General features: G+C 39.8%; 1 protein-coding gene across 12 annotated transcripts in view; it reads left to right on the top strand.

Annotated features, from left to right (window-relative positions):
* Window positions 1-24,971, top strand: part of OSBPL6 (oxysterol binding protein like 6) — a 230,339-nt gene that overhangs the window by 39,372 nt on the left and 165,996 nt on the right. Inside the window, exon 3 of one of the 12 annotated variants that reach the window (XM_073306013.1) lies at window positions 9,856-9,990. The exons of the other annotated variants lie outside the window; for them this stretch is intronic. The gene's annotated coding sequence lies outside the window, so the exon portion shown is untranslated. The remainder of the gene's footprint in view (window positions 1-9,855; window positions 9,991-24,971) is intronic. 12 annotated transcript variants of the gene reach the window in all.

Here is a 24,971-nt window from a genome sequence, read left to right on the forward strand (position 1 = left end):
GATGTTAACCGAGTTCCCAGATCATTCTAAAGCTTTGGGAGTGGATTCAGCCGGTTTTGGAAGCAGTGTTATGGTTCCCTCCTCAGTGTTATCCGCTCAGAGTGCTGTAACCAGATCCCTTGTCTTTGTTGTATTTGTAGTGCAGATGGGTTCTTAATGGTGATGGAAATGTTATTGAGCTTTGGTCTGCCTGATGCTTTTTTGATCACCTTGCTTGCTGCTTTGTTCACCCGTACTTAATTGTCAGAGTGTCAGGGTGACCTTCAGACAGACCAGGAAAATATCTTGTTTGCCCAGCGTCCCAGGACAATTAGAGTGTTGCCCTAGCAACATAACATCCCTATCAAATACCTGAGGGACGACCAGGAAACCAATTGGAGCATTACTTCTGAAATGACAAGCTCCATGCTCAAAGCAGCAGAGGATTCAAATATTTTGTCATTTGCAATCCATTTTCACCGTGCTGGAGCTCTGTTGTCTGCTGGAATCTGATGAAGAGCTATAGAACTGGCAAGAAAATGAGAATAAGCAAGGGGAAAAAGATGCAGAAAAATAGATAAGGAAGGGAATGTAAAAAGGGAAATCAAAATAACAAGAAAAGAACAGAGTGGGAAATAAAAGCACTAGAGAAAGACTAAGCAATATGGAGATGGGAATAAACATTAAAAGAAACCAAGAACAGAGGGAAGCAGTTTAGGAAGCATGGAAAACAAATGAGAACACAATTTAATAAGGCAAAGGAAGGCAAGAGAAGAAACCAAAAGAGGAAAAAGAGTGGGAAAAAAATGGAAGAAGAGTTTTAAAGAAAGTGAGCACTTGTTTCTTCTTTGTCATCCTAGTTTAACCAGCTGTGGAAAATTTAGTTCTTAGAATAAAAGCACGCATTGCTTTGTGTCATAAAATTCATTTTAACATATGTGTCTGAAGGCAGAAGTATTTACCGGCTACGCTGTAACTATGTGCAGTGCTACACTCAGCACAATCTTGATCTTTGTTTACTTTGGATTTTGTTAGACTGTCAGCATGCTTCAGGACTAAATATTTTCCCCGTTACTTTTTAAGATTAAAAATAAATAAACCTCTTGGAGCCCTGACACTTGACATTTTGTGTCCTTGTTATGAGGGGTTTTTTATTTGTTGCATGTACACAGTGCCTTCTAACTGCAAGATTGCTCACAGGCATAGGTCCTGGGCTGAGTTAAATTGTTTTTAATTTTTAAGATTAGTTAAGATTTTTTTTATGAATTAAAGTAAAAACATAATTATCTGGATTCAAACAAATAGGTTATTTTTAAAAGGAGGTTAAGTTTCAGGCCTTTAAGCCTTGATGTTAAAGGACCTTAAGAAAGGAGGGCATGTTTGTGGTTTTAAAAAAGAAAGCAAAGCAGCAACAAGAAGAGAACGAGTGGGAAATAAAAGAACTCTTGCAATTGTCTTTTTGATAGAGAATGTGTTTTTGTGTGTCTAGCTATGTACTTGTTGAGCAGTCTGTTTATTCCTGCACTTACATGTTGCTGTCTCAGTCTCTTCATGTAAATTCTTGACAGAGAACATCTGTTGTTACCCACAGCTCTTTCTAGTTTTCCTTGTCTGCTTGTCCCTCTAGAGTACATTCAGTCACATTTGTGTCATTTCTGATATCTTCTGTAAGGCTGTTTCCTCCAGTCAGATACAGTAGAACCTCAGAGTTACAAATATCAGAGTTATGAACTGACTGGTCAACCACACACCTCATTTGGAATTGGGCGTATGCAATCAGGCAGCAGCAGAGACCAAAAAAAAAAGCACAAATACAGTACAGTACTGTGTTAAACGTAAACTACTAAAAAAATAAGGTTTTAAAAAAAAGATTTGACATGGTAAGGAAACTGTTTGAGTGCTTGTTTCATTTAAATCAAGATGATTAAAAGTTGCATTTTTCTTCTGCATAGTAAAGTTTCAAAGTAGTATTAAGTCTATGTTCAGTTGTAAACTTTTGAGAGAACCACCATAACGTTTTGTTCAGAGTTATGAACAACCGCCATTCCCGAGATGTTTGTAACTGCGTGGTTTTACTGTAGTTCAGCATCATCAGAAAAATCTGTTACATTGACATCTCCTCTCCTAATCCATTAAAATCTAAAATTATTGATCCCCAGTGTGCCAGACAAAGAACAGTGATCTGTCAGCTGCTTATAATGTATCTATCTGCTGTAGTCACTATTATAAGAGAAATCACACACACATGCAATTGGTTCTAGAACCCTCGTCCTTTATCTTGAAAAATCACAGGCTTCTATCTCTTCTGCCATTGGCAATAGTAATCTGTTATTCTCTATGGGTCATTCACTAGATGGCAGTATCACTTATACGTATGGTTGAGAGCTGAGTGCGGTCCACCTCTTACCATTCATACATGCTTTAATTTACATTAGGCTTTGGAGGATCCCAAGCTTGTGTTGTCACATGGTGGTGTGATGTCAAGAAGTTCTGTTTATCTATCCAGGTTCTTATGTTGGCATTCATTACCATGGTATCTGAGTATCATGAGACTATTGCCTAAATATATTTAAAGGATGTACACCAAGACTTCTCCTTCTTGTCTTTAAGAGTTGATCTACAGTTATGCAGACTTTCTCCCCTCCTCCCCTCCTCAGATTATCTGTCTATTTCTTTAGGAGATTCTGGACTTGATTTTCCCCTCACTAACGTGGTTATAAATTCAGAGTTTCTCCATTTATTTAAAGAAGTAAACCTGGTGTGAGAGGATCAAGGATCCTCTGAAAGACTCTCTGAAAGTTACAAGTATGCCCTTCCTATGCCACACGTATCTTCACTGGACAGAACTCAGTAAAGTTTAAACCGAGCCCCTGAAGTTGGTATTTAATCAGTAAAACATCTTCTCAACATTTAAATTTGAGTAGGTTCCACTCTTAGATCTTTGAAGGGCCAACTCACCAGGCAGGCTTTCTGCTTTTACAATTTTTTTTACTCACCATGTTCATTTCATAGGAAATCAGCAGCAGTATAGTGAGTGCCCCAGAAGTACTGCAGACATTGACCTCAATGTGAACTGCTGGGTGCCCAGGACTCTTGTCAATCAAGCCACTAATATACATGCCTGAACATGGATTCAGGACGATAACTTTAGGCACCCATTTCTGAAAATCTTTCCTTTAATGTTTACAAGACCCTAGTGAGGTAGGTAGGAAGAAAATGTTCTCTCTGCTTTACAGGAGGGGTAGCAAACAGAGAGATGTAGAGACTTGCCCAAGACCATAGGAGAGTGGGCATCAGAACTTGAGTTAAAACTCGAGTACAGAGCTTATTGCTTGGTGTTTTGGAAGTGGTGGGAAGGACAGGGGAACATGGTGCACATCTTATAGTTCCATTTCTTCATATTTTATGTACTTTATTGCAAAATTTAAAGGGATGATGGGGAGTTTGCTGAGGGTGGATTAGGCACTAAACTACACCTTGCTCTGATTTATGGTCAAATTCTACCAGTCACTCTTTTTTTAACTCTAATTCTAGCCTTTTTATTCAACTTGTTTCTGTCCACTTTATCATTAAAGTTTCCCGTGATGATACTTAAGAGGATTCATAGTTTATCAATTTATATGTTCTCTCCCCAGTTCTTCATTTTCAAACAGTGTCTGGGTGATTTTTTTATTTTACAATGATTTGTGTTTTACCAATGGCGTAATGAATTCTGCCTAGTACTTTGAAAGACTTGTATTTTAGCCAGTCCTTGTATGATAGTACTGAAGGAGTTACAATCATTATAATATTTGTTTAAAAAGAGAAAATGACCATTCTCTAATGGAAGATATTTTCCCCCTTCCCTCTTCCACTCATCCCATCTAGTTCCAACCTATTTAATCTTCTTAGTTCCATTTTTCTGATCCTTTATCAGATCTATTGTTTCCTAAGAGATTGTTATGTATGATATTATTAATATCAGGCTACAGTAGAATTCCTGAAGCATACTTTCCACACATCCTCTATTAATGTAATGGGAGCAGGGCTCTGTGAGCCATTGTTTTTTGATCTGTACCCATATGTTGCAGTGTGTGGTCATGAGTAATTATGCAAGCCAAGTGGGTGGTTGAATCAGTCTGTTACCTAAAATGCTGTTCTATTCAGAAAAGTGACTGTGTAAAATAGAGTGTCTTACTCAACTGTTTTTTTGTATATATTGAGTCACATCTGTGCTTACTTTACTGACCAAAATAAATTTTACTGCAGGTTAGCCCTGCAGGGGGAGGGTGAGCTGGATTGTTTTTGGGCATGCACATCAACAAAAAAAAGTGCTAATTAAATTCCAGCTGTAGAATCTTTATTGTGGTTGTGGATGATGCGTGGTACTATCTGGGCATGTTTGCAGCACCGGTACTTTCAAAAGACACATCTTTTACTTGCAAACGGAGTAAATTTAATATGGAAAATTAGTAAGAGGAAAATTAACATGGGACCCACAATGCCATTTTTTCAGACATTCTTCAGAATAGGGCTCTGCTTTGAGATACAGTAAGGAATTCAGAGAATTTAAGACCAAGGGACATTTTGATTATCTGGACTGATCTACTGCATAATACAGGCTATGGAACCTCACTGAGTAATTCCTGCATCAATCCTATAATTCATGGTTTAGCTTAACCGTATCTTTTAGAAATAAATCCAGTCTTGACTTTGAAGACAAGAGATGGAGTGTCCACCACATGTGTAGGTGAGTAGTTCCAATAGATAGTTACCCTCATGTAATTTATGCTTTATTTCTAGTTTGAATTTGTCTAGCTTCAGCTTCCAGCCACTGGATCTTGCTATGCTTGTTTCTGCTGGATTAAAGAGCTGTCTATTATCAGAAATCTCTTCCCCATGTAGCTACGTATAGACTGAACAAGTCACCTTTTAACCTTCTCTTGGATGAACTAAATAGACTTAGTTTCATAAGTCTATAAGGTATGTTTTCCAGACCAGCTCTGAATCTGAATCTCTTCCAATTTTTCAACATCCTTCTTGATGATTATTATAAGAATGTACAGGTACATGTCATTCAGGCATATGTCAGGATTAAAGGTGAGTTAGTTGCAAGTGACAGTCAAATATATTGAATTTAGGAGCTGTGGCAAATGTGATCATATTTAATTTGAGAATTAAAAAAATGTTGTTGTCACAAGAAGGGGCCCCAGGAATTTAGTATGAGGTTCCCCTGACTTCAGACAGGGTGTGTTAGGGGGCTTATTCCTTCCCCACTTACTTCCCTGGTCCTTCTCACATGAAAAGAGAGCAACAGTACCCGAAGTCCAAAGGTGCAAACCATTCAATGTTTATTGGGGAGAACTTCCAGCCAGCATGATTCCAGTTTCCTTCCTTAGTGTCCCCCTTCCCAGCTCTGACACCACAGAGCCTTACCTGTGTCCCTGTTCCCATTTCTGCCCTTAGCAAAACATGATTCCAATTTCCCTACCCCCATTCCCTGTTCCCATTTCCCTCCTTAGCAAAACATGATTCCAGTTTCCCCACCCCCATTCCCTGTTCCCATTTCCCCCACCCACACACTTCCTGATTGACTGCAGATTATATAGTAAAACTTGAGTTCTGCTTAGCTATACCTTAACCAATCATTTTCCTGAAATTGAACTAACCAATCCTAACATATTGTAACATGATTATGTAACCAGTTATATCCCACCACCTTAATTAGTTTATATCCAGCAAAATTAATTATACAGCAGACAGAAACAATCACAGAACCAGAGACCATGCAAATAAACAATAGAAAAGTGGGAACTATAATGACAAGACAACACAGAAGTGAGGATTTCACATCGCAGCTATTGATAAGTGAGTTCTTGCCAGACAGGATGCTATAAAACTAAATTTTCTTTTACATTTTCTAGGCACTTCCCTTTCTCTGGAGGCGATAGGCATTATCAGGACAGGATTGTATTCCTAACAGCCCAATAGCACCTTATTTCAGTGTGACTAGTTTGGAATGTGAGGATGTGACCATTCGCTTACCAGCTTATGGCTGCCTCTGCTGCTTAGCCAAAGATCTTAGCCTAAGCACAGGGTCTCAGACTGTCACAGTAAGAGAAGGCCCTTACACCGGCAGACAGTGATTTTGATTCTTTCTTTTATACCTCTATAACTAGCCAAGTGATAAGAATACACCTAAATTCTTAGAGTATAGGCCTTTACAGACAGGCCTGAATATCTATATCCTAACAGAGTGTATGCTAGAGGGGCTCTTGTCTTCCTGAATAAATTAATTATTGATCGCTGCTAGTCCGTTCTTGAATAGTGGAGCACAGTGGGAGGAACTCCAGGCAGCACCATAATTACTCAAACAATAGAAAGGTTCCATAGACTTTTATTATCAGCATATTTTCTCTGCTGGCTCCTCCTTGCCCACCTCCTCATATAGAAGCTCCTGGTCCTTACTTTCTTACTTATCTATAAGGCCCTTCACATTTTAGTCCCTCCCTACTTATCCACTCTTTGTCATATCATATTGTTCCCTGTCCCTTCTGTTCCCGCAGCTATGCCAGCTGCCATCACCTGTTTATCAGTTTCTTCCACCCAGATCTCTGCGCTTTCTTGCATGCTGACCTTTATATTTGGAGGGTGAGATTTTGAAATGTACCTAGGGAGTTAGGCACTCAGCTCCCATTGAAAGTCATTAGGAGCTGGGTGCCAAGCTTCCTTTAATGCTTTTGAAAATTTCACCTGGAATGCCTTTCCACAGTGGCAGTGTAAAATCACTACCCTGTGCTTCAAATCCTTCCTCAAGATCTGCTTCTACCATGATACCTGCAGGAAATTGCCAGTAGATGTCCACAAGGGACTTCTGATGTTTACCTTATTAGGCCTGTATAAACACATGTTCTTATTTTTACTTCCCTTATTTATTATCCCCTATTCCTTCCAATTGTTTGTGTTTGTTTTATTAAACCAGTTTGTTGAGGCCTGTGCTCAGCAGTTAGCAGACAGTTTTTATTTTTGGGGAGGTAAGGGTCTCTGGAATCCTTATTTAATTCTTGACCCAAATTCAGTAGTTCTGAGTCACAATGACCGTGTTACTCTCTGGAGATGGTAGGTTATGGTTTCATCTAGAGCCTGGCAATAAACATGGTACTGAGCATTAGCCATGGGTATTTCCTCCCAAAGGGTGAATATGCCTTCACTGCTATAAAATAAATTTAAAAAAAAAAAAAGCATTTTTCACCTCAGGGTAACTGATGTATATGAAAAAAGAAAAGGAGTACTTGTGGCACCTTAGAGACTGACCAATTTATTTGAGCATAAGCTTTCGTGAGCTAGAGCTTATGCTCAAATAAATTGGTCAGTCTCTAAGGTGCCACAAGTACTCCTTTTCTTTTTGCGAATACAGACTAACGCGGCTGTTACTCTGAAACCTGTCATGATGTATATGAGCTATCCTGAGGTAAAAACACAGTAAAGATAAGGTGCTTTAGTTTTGCTGCCAGGTAAACTGGGTGAGGTCAACCCCAGGCAGAAGTATAGGGCTGACCCTGATGAGTTTACCTCATGGTTAAACTCAAATACTGTCATACATCAATAGAAATGGGTTTTTGAGACCAAGTGAAAGAAATAACAAAATATTTTATGTGAAAAAATATTGATTTTGGCAGGAAAAAAAGTAAATTTGTCAGAATGAAAATCATAATTGAAATCTGTCGTATCAGAATTTTTTGGTGCATGACACGTGATTTTTTTAATTCTTGGAGTTGTAAATAATTTGTATCTACATTCCATAAAAATTAAAGAAGATGTTTGCTTTTGAAAAATTGCCTTTTCTGTAGTGAAGACAAGGATTCTTTAGCATTCTTAACCCTGTTGGCTGGATATCAGTCTCTGATTTCTCACATGGCTGCAAAAGATATTCCTGGACAAAGCCCCTTGCAAGGTATAGGGCTGATAGAGATTGAGGCTTATTTGTGGACTGTTCATAGTACAGTTCAAGGATAATATTTGGAGTCCATTGTTTTGTTTTGGTGCATAATAGGCTCAAAATGGTTGATTTCTTACCTAAATTTGACTCTTGGTGAATCTGACCCAACGGGGAGACTCGGTGGTCAGAGTAGAGGACTCACTAGATGTCAATAATCCTACAAATCAGAATGATTAAATCAATTAACAGCTTCCCTCCTTTCACTCTAGACCTGAAAAATGTGTTAAAATATCAGGAGTTTATCATCCCCCCCTTCTAAATTTAGAACAAAGTCAAATCCAAATCTATGTAAATGAAAGTGAGTAATCATATTGGCTACTGGGGACCTGTGCTGCGTGTTAAACTTTAGCTTCATGCGTATTGTTACTCATTGATAAGGAAATGATTAGATACCTTTGTCTATAATGGCACTGCCACAATAATTGTAAGCTACTAACTATTTTAATTCCAAAGCTATAAAAGGTCTTAAATATTTTACAGTATGTTGATGCTGTTATCAAATGCAGCAAATAGTGTCCTTCCTTGATTACATTTTGGTTAGGATCTTTTCCAGCATCTGATAAGCATACGCTAATGTGCAGAAAAACGTTGTTAGAACCGAGGGAAAAGCAGGGTTGCAAAACATATTAAGATGATTGATTTTGTGAAATTCATGTGGAGAGTGTGGGAGACGGATCTCAGGGTAGCTGGGATACCTGTAGAATTTGTATTGATGTGATTATTAAGCTATGGTAGCCAGAGTGCTGAAACTGAAGCCAGATCAGGTGTATATCCTATGGGAAATCTCTTAAATTTGTAAAATATTTTTGCTTAGTCTGCAAATGTTTTTCCAAATGCACCACTTGCCTATGATCTATCTGGTTTGCCAGTAGTATTGTCATAATCTCCTCTAATTATTATCTTCAAGGCTAATAGTAATTAATTAATAACAAAAATTAGGTTTAATTTTAATAGAAGGAGAAGCAAGGGCAGCATGTGCAATCATATGCATTGCAAAATGTAGTCAATTTAATTTAATCTTGCAATGATGCAACCTGCTGTAATCTGTTGTTTTGTTCTGAGGGGGTTTTTTGGGGGGGAGGGAGGGATATTAGTGCTCTTAATGTGATTTTAAAATTCTCTAAATGTTTACGCAATATTAGGACCTTTCAATTTAAATCTATGTGTATTCACCCTAATTTTTCTGTTGAAAGATTAGATTATATGATTGTTGACAGGAGATTTTCAGATTCTTAATTTCTTTGTAAACTCCAGATGAGAATGTTTGATTGGCAAAATATATCACAAAATATGATCATACTTTTAAAAATTATGACAGTGAATATAATACATTTTGATTCAAAAGTAAAATCATACTTGGATGGTGAGTCAGAAAATATTCTGATTTATATTTTAGGTAATGTTCTAGCTGATGAATACAGTAGGGACTTAGTCTCCTTAGAAGTGAAATGTAACCCTGCAGAAATAACCATATAGAACAGCCCCTAAATTTCTAATTGCATCTTTGCAGCTGATATGAAGCATCAACATATTTGACAAATATAGGGGTGCTCTTCATTGAGACTGCATCTGGATCTATCACTAGCATAGGACTTCTGAGTTATGTATTGGGATGATGTAGGGATCTATCTGGGTGGTAGAACCTAGGGCAAGAACAAAGAGGCCCTTTCTAACAGTCAAGTACCAGCTTTCACTTAATGATTGTTCAAATACATTGCTATAGCCAGTTGCCTATGGATTGCTATTATGAGATGGACGTACCTTAGATAAAAGAGCCATGTACAGATCGGTGGTTGTTTTGAAATAATTTCTCTCTGTTTTGCTGCAACTGCTAAATGAAAGGATTCTTTTAACGTTGGTTCTTCTCACTGGTTGTTGGTTCTTCTTACTGGCCACAGGTTCCCAAAGGGAGGATCAAGTAACTACCCAAACTGAGATGGGCCTGCATACTGAAGAGTGATTGGTACACGCAGGGGAGTGTACACTGGGCCTGTCCTAAGAGTGATAGAATTGCGGAATTCCCCCCAGATCAGGTAAGGGCTAGAGACCCAAGACTTGAGGAGGGTGCACTGAGAAAGATGAAACTGGGACAGTGGTGCAGCTAACCCCCAAACCAGGAAAATTGTATTGTTAAGGGGTTGTCTAGGCAGGAAAGTTTTACCAGCATATTTAAACAGATATGGTTATACCAGTATTAACCTCCATTGGGACACTCTTATTCCAATTATAAGAGTGATGCTTTTTCAGTTTTACTTAAATCTCTTCCCACATAACATAAACTAAACCAAAAAAAGGCTGTCTTCTACCAGAATACAGTGTCCACATCAGAATTATACCAGTGTAACTACAGCAGTTTAAATTCAAGCTTAGTTTATATTGGTATAACGTGCCTGTGTAGACAAGCCCTAACTGTGAGGGGGGTGGGGGGAAGGAGAAATAAACCTAATAGGCAACTTCTATTTTCATACTCAGCAGTTGGATGATAAGGAAATCCTTTCACTTTTCCAGGAAACAGCAACATTTCAAAAAATGCCCCCCTCAGTCTGGCCTCTGTTTGGGGCTGCACCATTTTGCACATACTTTTTGAATACCAACCTTGAGGACCCTGTTGGTAGATTCACATTTCGGCAAGTGCAGGTGTTGAGTTTTGTGCATATAAAGGTATCTCCCTTGTGTGCAAATGGACATTAGTGCCAGAATGTTTGTGTTTATCACAGAAAAGTAGCACATATGCTTTCATTCACAAATCATAAGACACTATGGCCAGACTGTCATCTACAGCTGAGCAGTGCATAATGCAGCTTGGGAGGAGGCATGTAAAGGTGGCCTTTGTGCTCCCATGAGCCTGGGCTGGTGTGTGTTGGTCTGTTCCTTGGTATAACATAAAGCAAACTGAACACTGAAGGCTATTTTAAGCTATGCCAGTGTCCTCAAGGGGTCAGTGGGGGTAGTGACATAGAAGCTACTATGCAGGTTCTTAAAGCACTGACGCTTCCTTCTGGTGCTTAGTGGTTGTCCAGTGTCTTTAAGCTGATGTAGTTGCCACTTTGCACCATATTCAGGCCTATTGTCCTATTAATCTAAACTGCCTCATGGGAGACCTCTGTATGCAGCACTGGTCATGTATGCCATTGGCATGAGCTTTGTACAACCACAAAACTTCTCAAGTGTCTCACTATCCCTGTATATAATGTATAGTCAAAGCTTCTTCCAATGAGGAACCATTAAATTTGATTTTTTTGGGGAATGGTTTTCTTCTTTAATGTATGGTAATACTTTTAGGAATGAATCAGTTTTCTCCTTTCACAGTGTATTAATATTAGTGCTCTGAGAAAAGAATTTGTGTGTCTTTCATTTATCTTTTAGAATGGGAAGTGAAGTAGTCTCATTATAATACATACTGAAATCCACACAGTCTCATATTTTGATAAAGTACAAATATTTATGCAAATAACATCATTAGGCCAATTATACAAAGTCATGGACAGCTTAGTTTATTGTTTATAACAGTTTTGCAGTATTGCAAGAAGACCTTATTTCCCAAAAGATTTTCTAAATGGATTATTGTTTTTGTAGACTTCTGTGAAGAATGTTAGGTGTTTGCAGACTTGTGGTTCTCTTGCCTTTTTTCTTTTTATATGTGAATTTGAGCTATCATACATGATTAGTTGTGATTAAACCAGTATTTTTACAATTGTCATACTGAACAATTGCATTGTATGTAGCAGCGGCCATGTAATGATGATTTCCTGTGTCCCCTTGAGACTTTATCATAGAATCATGGAAATGTGGGGCTGGAAGTTACGTCAAGAATTCATCAAGTCTAGTCTTCTGTGCTGAAGCAGGACCAAATAAACCTGGACCATCCCTGACAAGTGGTGTCCAGCCTGTTCTTAAAAACCACCAATGATGATGATTCCACAACCTCCCTTAGGAAGCCTATTCCATAGCTTAATTACCTGTATAGTTAGAAAGATTTTTCTAGTATCTAAGCTGAATCTCCTTTGCTACAGATTTAGCCTATTACTTCTTGTCCTACCTTCAGTAGATGTGGGAACAGTTGATCACCCTCATTTTTATAACAGTCTTCAAATATGTTCAGGGTTGTTATCAGGTCCCACCTCAGTCCTCTTTTCTCAAGATTAAACATGCCCAGTTTTTAAACTTTTCCTCGTAGGTCAGGTTTTATCATTTTTGTTGCTCTCCTCTGGATTCTTTCCAATTGGTCCACATCTTTCCTAAAGTATGGCACCCAGGATTGTGATCCAGTATAACCCCTACATCATTTTCAGCAGTATTACCACCTATCCAGCTAGTCCCCATTTTGTAGTTGTGCATTTGATGATTTTCCTTCCAAAGTTAAGTACGTTGTACTTATCTTTATTGAATTTCATTTTGTTGAATTGAGACCAATTCTCCAATTTGTCTGGGTTCTTTTGAATTCTAATCCTGTCCTCCAAACCCCTCCGAGCTTTGTGTCACCTGCAAAGCTTACAAGTATCAAGTCATTAATGAAAATATTGAATAGTACCTGGACCCAGGACTGACCCCATTAAATCTGACCTCCCAATCTGACAACAAACCATTGATAACTACTCTTTGAGTACAGTTGTTCAACCAGTTATGGACCTACCTTATAGGAAATTAATCTAGACCACATATCTGTAGTTGGTTATAAGATTGTAGGAAATGTAGTTTCATATGGGATGATTTGTTCCATACTATTATCCTTTTCCATACTATTATCCTCTAGCTGCTTACAATTTAATTGTTTAATAATTTGTTCCAGTATCTTTCCATGTATTGAAGTTACACTGAGTGGTCTGTAGTTTCTTTTTAAAGATAGTACTAGGTTTGCCCTTCTCCATTGCTCTGGGTCCTCACTCATCCTCCATCAGTTCTTGAAGATAATTGCTAATGGTTCTGAGATTGCTTCAGCTAGTTTCTTAAGTACCCTAGGATGAATTTCATGAGGCCCTCCCGACTTGACTTAACTTCGCTAAATATTCTTTAACCTGTTCTTTCCCTATTTTGGCTTGTGTTGCTTCCTCTTTATTGTTAATATTAATTGTGTTGAGTATCTGGTTGCTGTTACCCTTTTTAGTGAAGACTTATCCAAAGTAGGTATTAAATACCTTCACCATCTTGAAGTTATTAGTTTCTCATTCCCCACTAAGTAGAGAACCTAGACTTTCGTTTGTCTTTTCTCACTCCTAATGTATTTAAAGAACCTCTTATTTTTCTCTTTTATGTCCCTTGCTAGGTGTATCTCATTTTGTGCCTTAGCCTTTCTGATTTTGTTCCTACATGCTTGTTGCTATTCTTTTGTACTCCTCCTTATCAATTCATCTATGTTGTAACTTTCTGTGGGTTTTCTTTTTGATTTTCAGGTCATTAAAGAGCTCCTGAAGGAGCCATATTGGCCTTTTACTATTCTTCCTGTCTTTCCTTCATGTTGGGATACTTTGCAGTTGTGCTTTTAATATTGTTTCCTTGAGAAGCCGCCCGCTCTGCTGAACTCCGTTCTGTTATCTATCCGTTCTGTGAGTTTGTTAAAGTCTGCTTTTTTGAGGTTCATTGTCCTTATTCTGCTGCTCTCACTCCTTCGTTTCCTTCGAATCATAACACCTATCATTTCATGATCACTTTCACCCAAATTGCCTTCCTCCTTCAGATTGGCTACTAATTCCTCTCGTTTGGTCAGAATCAAATCTAAAATGGCTGTTCCCCTGATTACTTTCTCCACTTTCTGAAACAAAAAGCTGTCCCCGAAATATTCCAAGAACTTATTGGAAATTTTGAGTTTTGCTGCATTACTTTTCCAACAGATGTCTGGGTAGTTGAAGTCTGCTATTGCTACTAGGTCTTGTTTTTTTAGATATTTTTGTTGTTCATTCTAGAAATGCCTAATCCATCTCTTCTTCCTGAATTGGTGCTTTGTAGTAGATCTTTACTGTGATATGATCCCTACTTTCCCCCGTTTTTTTTCTTTATCCAGAGAGTTTAAACTGCTTGGCTTCTTACCTCCTTGTGGACCTCAGAACAAGTCTTGGCACCAAAATAGCTTGACCCTTTGAGACATGAGGTTTGGGAAAAAGTACTGATAAGTGGATGACCTGACTCTCATGAAACTCGAAAACTACTTTAGGGATGAATCTGGGATAGGGGCATAATAAGATCTATTCTTTACAGAAGGTAATACATGGCGGGTCTATGATGAGTGACCCTAACTCCCTGACTCTTCTGGCTGATGTTACAGCTATTAGAAAGGCCACCTTTATAGATAGATAGATGGGCCACAGAACATGTGGCTAGAGGCTCACAGGGTGGTTTAGTGAGAGATGATAGAATGAAACTGTGGTCCCACCGAGGTGCACATTCAACACTGGTGGAAAGGATCTGAGAATTTAATCCTCTTCAGAAATCTAGTTGTGACAGGATGAGTGAATATTGTTCAATTATCCACTAGAGGATGGAAAGTGCTGATCGCCGCTAAACGCACTTGCAGTAAGTAGATACTCCTAAGATAGGAGTGATCCTGAGAGCCTCTAGCCACATGTTCTGTGGCCCATCTGTTTTTCCTAAACCTCATACCTCAGAGGAAGAGAGAAGGGTGCATTCTCTGGATGTCTGAAGGGTTTGGGCTTTTACCTACAAAGAACGAAGGACATTAGAAAGACACCTAAACTATTTGTTCCCAAACTCCTTGCGTTTGTGTATAGACATCGAAGATGTTGAGCAGATTCCCCTATTGAGTTCCCTCTTGTTGCTCCTATGACCCTACTGTAATTTTCCATATCCCCCACAAAACCTAGTTCTTGGTTAAGGTTGCCTTTTTATAATTACCTGTGGGCTTTTGTCACCTTTCCCTTTGAACCTAGTTTAGTGCCCTCCTCACTAGGCTGGTGAGTTGGTGTGCAAGGTTGCTCTTTCCCTTTTTGGTCAGATGGACCTCATCTCTTCCCAGCAGGTCACCTTCCTGGAACAGCATCCCATGGTTGAGAAAGCCATAGCCCTCATTTATTGAGTCATGTCTCCCAACTAAGGATTGAAGCCTTAAATATTTTAAAGTTACAGAGCTTAGCTGCTTTCCATAGTAAATTGAGCAAAAATATTTCCATAGTATTGCTATGGGTAAAAACTAATTCTTTTTCTCCCCACTCCATGTGGTGTTATCTGGGAAAACTGGTAATGGTTGGAAGTTCCAGGACAAAGATGATACATTTCAAAATGAGATATTCAATGTCTCTTACTACAGTTAAAGTATTCTCAAATTTGTGTGTGAATTTAGGGCTTAGGCGGGTGCCAATTAATAGCACTGGAGACTAAACTCTGTGTAGGTACAGAACAAGTGCTGTAGAGCATGGGCAGCATCAGTGTAATGTGTCCTATAAACATGCTTTTGTCCTAATGTTGGGAGTGAGGATAACCTAAGCTCCATGCATGCTCCAGCCTTGCCTTCTCTGCTGGGACTGTCGTCCAAGGCAGATTACAGACTGTTGTGGTGGCTTTTGTGGTATGCATGCTTGTGTATTGGGAACTGCACTGAGACCTCCAAACTCATTTTGCATATTGCAGAGCACCAAGTAATGTCTGATATTAATAGCTTTTGGTCAGTAATGACCTGGTGTGTTTGAACCTGCAACCTAGAGGTGAATGTCCCTGATTCCCCTGGAGTTATCAATATCAGTCCTCTGAACCAAAGCTGAAATAGTAAGAGATGTGCCAACTCAATTGTAGTAGAAAATTATTAAAACTAATTTAATAAATAGCATGGTAGTAGTGGGGATTTTTTTATATGGGAGTGCTTGAAAAAAAGCTTTAAATTTAAGAACCCTTCTGATAATTTCTGTCATCCTGTCCCCCCTTTCCTGTCCAAATATATGAAACCTAAACTTTTTACTGTATTCTTTTAGACAAAATCCGTAGGTTGAAAAGTGCTGTTGTTGGTAGAGAGAGATGCAGTCTCTTCTTCCTTTTAAGTTCCTCCATTTTCTCCAAGTGGTTGACAGTTAAACATATTTTGGATATTTACATTGTTTATAGATATACAAACAGCTGCCTTTGTTGTGGCCAAAACACAGTTGGAAGACGGTTTAATGGTTCAATATTCTCCTGTCATTAAAATGTAATAAAATAAATACAGTTTTGTAGGGAAAATGCTGTACCACTTAAGTAACACTTTTGTTTTCAGCTGCACCTTTTCTGCTTTGAAAATCTTGTTGTGAATTTAGTGGGTTTAAATTTTAATAATCTCTCATATGTTCGCTATTACTGCAATAGAGATAAATTTAATTTCATGTTATTGTTTTGTATGGAGTAATAGTTAACACTCCTGAGGTGAATTTTAAGAGAACTACTGAATGAATAATTCAGCTATGTTGAATCAGGTGGGAAGGGGTCTGATGCTAGGAAGGGGTTGGATGTTCTCATCCAGGCCAAGCTCAATTACTACAACATTCTTTTTGTTTGGCCTTGAAAAAAGCAGTCTTGCCCCACTTGTATCCGTTCAGAATACTGCTGCAAAGTTCGTTTTCTTAACCCATCTGTGTCACCATATTACCCCTCGCTCTGCATGCCTCCATTTTCTCCCCTTTCTCTATTGCATCAAACATAAGCTACTTGTCTTTATTTTCAAGATCCTTTGTGACCTATCCTTCTCACCGACCATCTCAGTCACTGTCAAGAGGTCAGCCCCTGCCTCTCATCAGCCCATGATGCCAGCCTCCGTCACCCATTTGTTAAATTTTCAAACAAGCAGTTTCGTGTTTTCTCCATATTGTTGCTCATGCTTGGGAGAAGCTCCTCAAAGCTACCTTATTATATTCCTTCAAATCCCTAGAGCCCTGCATAGATACGAATTTATAGCTGTGGATGCGGATATCTGTGGATATAAATCGGTATCCGCGGAACTGCAGGGCTCTCCCGGGAAGCGCAGTGGTGAAAGGAGCAGAATGTGTAGATGCTGGCTTGCTTAATGTACCTTTTATAAAATAGAAGAAGTTGTGTTTCTCTGATTTTTTTTTTTTTAAACTAACCATGCCAGGACCAGAAATTGCAAACCAAGGAATAAAAATTCCTAAAGAAACCTACAATTTATACCCATTTTGAACAGACATAAGGTTTGTAGCTGGAAGATGGCCTTAAATAAGGCACATAAGGATTTTTTGCTTTATTCCATTTCATTGACGGTTAAAGCCTTAGTCTTCTGAACATTTCATCCAAATTGAGGTGACAAGACACTTCTGTCTCTGGCAAAAAATATAAAATGAAAATCAATCTGCAAAACAAGTTCAGCTATGAAAATGATAAAGATAACCAGGGCCTAGAAGAAAGATATCAACTTGGCTTTTTGGCACTGACCCTCTTTCAAAGACTGTGGGTTTTTTGGTTTGTTTGGATAAAGTCCTTCCAAAAAAAAAAAATCACCAACAACCTCCTCCCCTTACCCCCCAACTTCAACTAATGGCACTTATAGCAGCTAAAAACCCTAAATCTAGATAGTGAAAAATATATGGTAACAGACACCATTTAGTTAAATGGTTTTGAAAGAATTCTTGTTATATTACAAGCCAAATTGTACTTGGCTTGATGAAATGTAGTGTACTGTAGATATCTTTCTCCCTCCCTATGATTTCATGTTGAGCAATTAACATATTCTATATATTTTGCACATTAGTAGTCCCTGATGGTTCTTGGCTACTGTGTAGGCACACAAAGGCAGTGGAGATGTAACAAGCACCCCCTCCTTTATCTGCAGCCAAACACAAACTCAGGCCTTGCGCTCCTCTGAGGGTGTGTGTACACTGCAAGGTAGCGCGGGTAGGCATACGTCTAGCTTTAATCTAGTAGCATGGATAACAGCAATGAAGATGTGGTGACATGGGCATCAGTGCAGGCTAGCTGCCCAAGTAGAAGCCTGACGGGGACCCAGAGTACATACGCAGGTTGCTAGCCTGCCCTGAAGACCATGCTGCTACATCTTCGCTTCTATTCTTAACTGCAGTAGCTAGATTAAAGTTAGCATGGGGATGTCAACCTGCTGTACAATCACATCTTTATTTGCTGGGTAAATGTGTCCTTTGTGCAAGGAATGTTCCATCTCGGAGAGCCCTGGGGCAGAAGTCACCACAAGGAATTGTGTATGTGCCAGAGAAGGAACAAGCTGTACATTCCCATTCATGCCACCCTGGGACAATAGGCCTTTACACAAGCCCCAGCATTGCATATTGCATAAGTGCTACTGTTGCGCTCTGTCATGACCGAGATGTGAGTGGTCTGGCTAGTGGGTAGGACCAGGAATCAGGCCAACTGATTGCAGCAGGAGTAGTGCCTACTGATTGAAGTGGGTGTTGGCGGAAAGGGGTCAGAGCCAAAGTCAGAAACCAAGAAACAAGCTGAAGGTTGGAACCAGAGTCAGGAATGAGGAGTCTAGTTGGAGATCATAGCTGGAGTGAGGGACTAGCAGTCAAGCCAATGGTCAGAGCCAAAGAACGGTGTTGTGGTCTGATGCAGGGAATGAGAGCAGGGTCTGTTGTAGCAGCAGGTTGGGTATTGCTGGATCGCACAAACAGGTTCCTTGAACTTCGTCCATGCTTAAGTAATATGCCTGGACCAATCAGAGGTCGCGGGGAGTGCTGCCAATTGGGTCTTCTGTCAGCGGTGCTTCCTGTGGTACTTAATCGCCCATGGTTTACAGTCATTGATGGCAGCACTGCCAGGCAGTGGTGTGGAAGCAATGGTTGCCCGGAGCTCTGCTGAGCCATGTTTTAGTTCTCTAGATCCTTGGAACCTCATTATGTGATTAGTGTGGTCACATATATGTATATACATCCTATACATGTAGTATGTTTGGTACTTTTAGCCATCACAAACACACTTTCACATCCATGAAAGTATCCTTGCTTTTTGATTTTGGGTGATATTCCAAACAATTGTAATTGGACAAAACATTCCAGAGGGAGAGAGAACAAACAAACATTATGCATAGTCCCATGTAGTTCACAGGAGATAGGCAAACATTTTCAATAAACTCCACCTATTTAATAATGTTAGTCCTCTCTTGTAGCCTTTGCTGGTCAGTAGCCTTGGTTTCACATTTTAAAGCTGAAAAAAGCAAATATTTTTCTGCTAATTTTGAATAGAGTAAATATTAAATAATAACATTTTGCTTCATGTTTCTTAGCTGGTGTAAGTATCCTCACATCTTCTTGTCAATTGACTAAATGGGCCATCTTGATTATCACCATAAAAGTTTTTTTTTCCTCCTCCTGATAATAGCTCATCTTAATTAATTAGCCTCTTACAGTTTGTATGGTAACTTCCACCTTCTCTGTATGTGTATATATAACTTCTTACTATATGTTCCATCCTATGCATCCGATGAAGTGGGCTGTAGCCCACGAAAGCTTATGCTCTAATACATTTGTTAGTCTCTAAGGTGCCACAAGTACTCCTGTTCTTTTTTAAGAAATACATGTTTACTTTCTCTGGAGCAAAACGTTGCTCACTGCTTGTGTGTGCCATATCTATTTTTTTCCAGTGCTTTTGTCTTCATACTGTATTACTGAAAAAGAAGCCAGCTGTGTCAGTAACAGCATCTCAGTAACCATAATCTGTCATGTTGGCAATTTAATCCATCTTCCAATAAAATTACATGGATTCTGTAAAGGCCTTAAAGCCATTTTGGATCTGAAGGCTGTTTCTAATCACAGACTGCTTTGCTTGAAGCAGTGAAAACCCAGGACAGTGCTGGATTCAAATTCCTGTCTGTGCAGTAGAAGGGTCTCTTATATACACTGACCCAGATGTTGAAAACCACTGGAGGTTTCCTTGAGACCTTGTACTGTGCATAAAGTAACAAAGATGGGCCCTTCCCCCAGCCCACTCACTTTAAGAGCTGTCAAACTTATTGAATTTTTTACTGTGCAGGTTTCTTTATGATGATGCTCATCTCCAAGTGTAGCTGACACCACTGAAAATGTGAAAATTACCATTTGCTGATAATTATTGTGGTATCTCTGGCATTCCTGTGTTTTGAATGAATTTAGACTGTGGAATAATAGATTACTGTAAATATTTTAGTAGTGGCACCACAAATAGCATAGTAAAGATCAAGTTGCCAGTGATGACCACTATCAATTGGAAAATGCTGTTTAAGCAAAAGATACCACAAACATATATGGTAACTTTAATTTTATAGATAAAATATATTTGCTTTTCTATAGCTTCCTTCTTAGACTTGAGCAATGAGTTAGGAACTGGCAGATCAGCAGTAAGGCAGGCAAATGCAGCATCCATTTTATGGTCTGCTTGCAACATTACAATCTATTTTTTTAATGTGTGAGACAAAATATTGGCTAAGATACCAGGATGTCCTCTTTTTCAAAAAGTGTCATGGGATCTAACTGCAAGGGACCTTGGGTTAACAGCACTTCATACAGTGCAGCATTCTTCTAGTATTCTGTTAGTGGTGTAATGTGAGGAAATGCATTTTATACAGATTACGTTGACAGCATCCATTAAATTCCTGGGCTGAAACCATGACACTTTGTTTTTAACCTTTTTGTTTAATTGCTTTTAGTGGACTAGTGATGTAAGATACAGCACCTTAAGGTCAATCAGAAATAGTTATAGGGCCACATTCTTCGCCAGTGATAAGGCTAAATGGCCATCTGGGATTCTCTTGGCAGTCTGGAGCTCTGCCCCATACCCATCCCGGGGAGTCGGGGCAGACTCGGACAGTGATGAGGAGAGGGCATGGCTGGTATCCAGTGTGCTCTGATAGGCCTGGGTGGCGGCAGTGGAGAGCTGTTGCAGGCAGATGCAAGTTGAATTAATCTATGAACCATCGTCTGTATCTTAAGTTATGATGACAGATAATAAATTGAAAAAGTTTTTTAGTCATTTACATATGATACAGTCACTTAGATGAGAAGTGTGTAGGAAGTTTCACGATTAAAAAACACAATAAAATAAAGCCCCTCTCAAAAAACTGTAACTGGAGCTATGAAAAACAGTGTGGTAGGGGAAGGATCCTAGGATGATGTAATGGTCCTCACTTGGGGTCTGGTTGGGGAGCATGGCCTAGTGGTCACGGTCACAACCCCTGACTGCCAAGGGGGTTGTGGGGAGGGGAGCCCAGGCTCTCCCACTCCACTGGGCTCCAGCCAGGGCCCTTTGGGCTAACAGTGGTCTGGCAACCAAGGCTGCTTAAGGCTGTCATCCCTCGGCCCCTTCCTCTCACCTCATCTTCCCCCGGTGTCAGCTTAGTCCAAGGCTTTCCTCTGGTAGGAATAAGTAAGGGGAGGTTACCAGTGTCCAAGGTCCACAGTATACTCCCCTCTCTGGTGTCTCTGTGGTGGGTCCTCCCTTTCTTTAGGGAGGGCCCCTTTGGGCCGCTGTATATGAGCCTTTAGGCTTCCTTCTGTTCTGTGGTGCTGGAGCTGTGGGCTGCAGGTCTGCTCACCTCCAGCTCTGCCACCCAAATGAGCTAATTCCCTGTTTTTTAATTCCTCCAGCAGATGGAGCATTTGCTGGCCAAGACCCAAATAATCCCTTAACCCCTTGTTGCCTTTGTACACTCCATCACAGATGATTTTGCCATTCATAAAGAAATATCTCTGAAATGTCTAGAGTAGTCATGCAACCTTATTTTTTGGAACCTGTCTGATATAAGAATTTTTAATAACAAATCAACCAGGCTTCAATAGCCCTTGTTTCAGTACAACTTCAGTTTACTGCTCTCCTTCACACTGTAATAAACCTGATGGCTTGTACTGGGCACCTTCCCTCTACCCCTGCTGAGCTGCAGGGAAAGAACTTAGCCAGCTCTCAAGGCCCTTGTGTTATGCAGTTCAAAATACAGCCAGTAGAGGGCTCCATTGTCACCAGGGTTCAGGACAAAGATGTAGATGAGACCAGGATCATGAGGGAGTTGGAGGTTGCAGGAGAGCAGGTGCAGCAGTCTGGCGGTTGCAGCCTGGGGGCTGGGTGTGAAGGGAAATCTGGACAGTGGGCAGCTTGAGTAGGGGGAGCGTGGAATGCTGAGAGATGGGCAGACACAGTGCAAAGGGCCACGGGTAGCAGCAGTGGGAGGATACAGAGTCCTATCCTGCAGTAAGGAGGATGGTGTAAAGGGACAGTTATCCTTATACCAACTCTAGCAAAAAGGGGAAACTGATACTGGTTCAGGCCTGTAGGCACTGCTGTGATACAATAAAAAAATCATCATAATATGTATTTTCAGTTGAGATTGAGTATGAGATGGAGAGTATATGAAGCAACTAGTCAGAGGGACACTGCTCCGGAACACAGGCGATGCAGAGTGCAAGGAAGGCTCCTACACTAACAGTTGTTACAGTTTTGTGGCAGGACCAAAACAAAGACCGCGCTAGAGGAGCAGAGGGACGGGGAAGGGGAATTGAGACAGTCTTTGAGGTAAAGTAGATTGGAGAGTTATCGTGGATTTTATGGAAACAACTAGAGGAAATTTGAAATGATTAGAGAGCCTGCATATGGAAGGGTGTGATATGATACTTCATTTTACACTTGAGAACACAAATAGTTGTGCCACTAGAACGGCACAACTGATATTGACTTCATTGGTACAGGACTTGGTCTTTGATTTTGAAATCCTACATTTATTAGCCCTGGATAAAGGCATGGACAGATTTTTTGATCTCAACATTTCAGAAGTATGGGGAGGGTCATAGTTCTTTTGCTAGCTAACCCAGATTGCAAATTCTTCATATGGATGATTCTGCACTTTAAGGTAAAACTGATTTGTTGTATCCATTTAATATCCACTGGCTGGGATGATTTAGTTGGGGATTGGTCCCGCTTTGAGCAGGGGGTTGGACTAGATGACCTCCTGAGGTCCCTTCCTACCCTGATATTCTATGATTCTAATATAGTCAGATTTAAAAATCCCAGAATAGGGTTTTTGCAAATTATAAACCAATTATTTTTGTTACATTCTATTACATTTATTGTAAAAAGCTTAATTGTTTAGTCTCCAACCTGGTAGCTGCTCAGCATCCTCAATTCGTGTTGGGAGTTGAGGGAACTCTGAACTTGTGCAATCAGGCCCGGAGGGAAAGTCTACACAGCAAAGAAAAAAACACTGCTGATCAGAAGCAGCCGACTGGGGCTTGGGCTGTTTCATTGCTGTGTAGACTTCTGGTCTCGGGCTGGAGCCTGGACTCTAGGACCCTGTGGGATGAGAAGGTCCCAGAGGTTGGGCTCCATCCTGAGCCCAGAAGTCTACACAGCAGTGAAACAGCCCTGCAGCCCAAGCCCTGAGAGCCCAAGTTGGCTAGCACAGGCCAGCCTTGAGTGTCTAGGTGCTGTGTAGACATACCCTAAGTGTTCATGGAATATAAACTGCATAGGGTGTGTATATATCTGCTGCAAACATTCTGTTGACATATTTTTAGGATGCCATGTATTTAGCAATGAGATGACTTTGGTTTTTCTAGTAGTTTAAAATTGCACATCTGTGAAACGTGTCTAAACATTTCTTTGCAATAGCCCCCCCTCCCTTAAGAAGAAACAGGCATTTTCCTCTCTGGTAGACTACCCTGAATCCAGGGGATTAGTGAGGAAAGTTAAAATACTGCAAAGTCATACTGACTTCATTGTATCTGCAACCAGCTTAGCTTGTATTTGCTCACCATGTTTAATGCAGAGGGGTAATTTTATGATATTTGTTGCTTGCTCAATCTGAGAGTTTTGCTTGTGTACTTTTTCAACAGAGAAATCAAGATGAGAAGGTATGTTGCAATCAACGGAGTATTAATAACACATTTTTGTAAATTGATTGTTGGGTTATGTTATTTTTTAAAATCACATTTTCCAAATTGCATTTTATAAATAGAGCTGCCTTATCATTTACATTTTAAGGTCAAGAACAGATAATAAGTACCAGGAAAGTCACTTATTTGTCTAGCTGTCTTACAGAAGATTTGTTGGATGATTCAATGTAATTACTTAACCAGGATGGAAATGATGAAGAACCCTTTAGAAGTATTGTAGTTGAAGGGCCAAATCCAGACTCTTGTCAGACAGGTGTATGGTTGATGTAACCGCTTGTTCTAACTTGTCTGCAGCCTTGCACAGAACACCATGTGAGGTAATCCTGTCAGAGGCTGGAGTAAATCGGTGCAAAATATGAAGTGACTAGGTCAGGGAGTGGCTGTGCTAAAATTTGATGACCATGCTTCCTAACTCCAGGCCCTACCACCGACCATTTCTCTATGGCTGTGGTAGGGGAGGACTTGTGGTGTGTGAATTCTGTGCGGGTAGGGGAACCCCAGAGCAGGGAGCAACAGAGGCATTCTGTTTAGTTATGTCTCTTCGCACTTACATATAAGTATAAGAAGTACTCTATATTTGGCAAAAAGATGGCATTTAATTAAACATAAAAAGGAGAATTTCTCTGTTGTGTGGTGCAATTTTTTTTCCTGTTAGAGAAGGTTATGTTCATAAATGTTATTCTATTTTAAGTTTTATGAAAGGAACAAGCAGTGAAGAGATTAGTAGCAAATATGCCTTAACCTACTTGTATGTAGTGAAGAGGTGCGTAGGAGTTTACACAGTAAGATATGAGGGAAAAAAAAGACTTATAATTAAAGCTGTGAGTGGCAGTATGAGAGTCTTTCATTCCACACAGGACAGAGTGCCATTCAGAAAGAATCTTGCACTGAAAGATTTGTCATTGCCATGCCATATTTTCATGGGAGTGAACTAAAATAAGAACTCCTAAGAACAAATCACCCTTGCTTCATGTGTTCTGAGTAGTTGATTCAAATATATGTGACTGGAGGAGGGCTTAGGTAATTGAACAGCCCAGATAAAGATACTGAAGGGCAGATGTCTCATTTTCAACTGTTTATAGGCTGGGGGTGGCAAAAAGGATTACAGACCCCAAGCCTGTGATCTATATCCTGCACCTGATACCTTTGTACATTCAGTGCCCTTAGATTATGTAAACCAGTGTTTCCCAAACTTGGGA

The sequence above is a fragment of the Lepidochelys kempii genome, chromosome 11 (assembly GCF_965140265.1).
Source record: "Lepidochelys kempii isolate rLepKem1 chromosome 11, rLepKem1.hap2, whole genome shotgun sequence".
Taxonomy (NCBI): Eukaryota; Metazoa; Chordata; order Testudines; family Cheloniidae; genus Lepidochelys; species Lepidochelys kempii.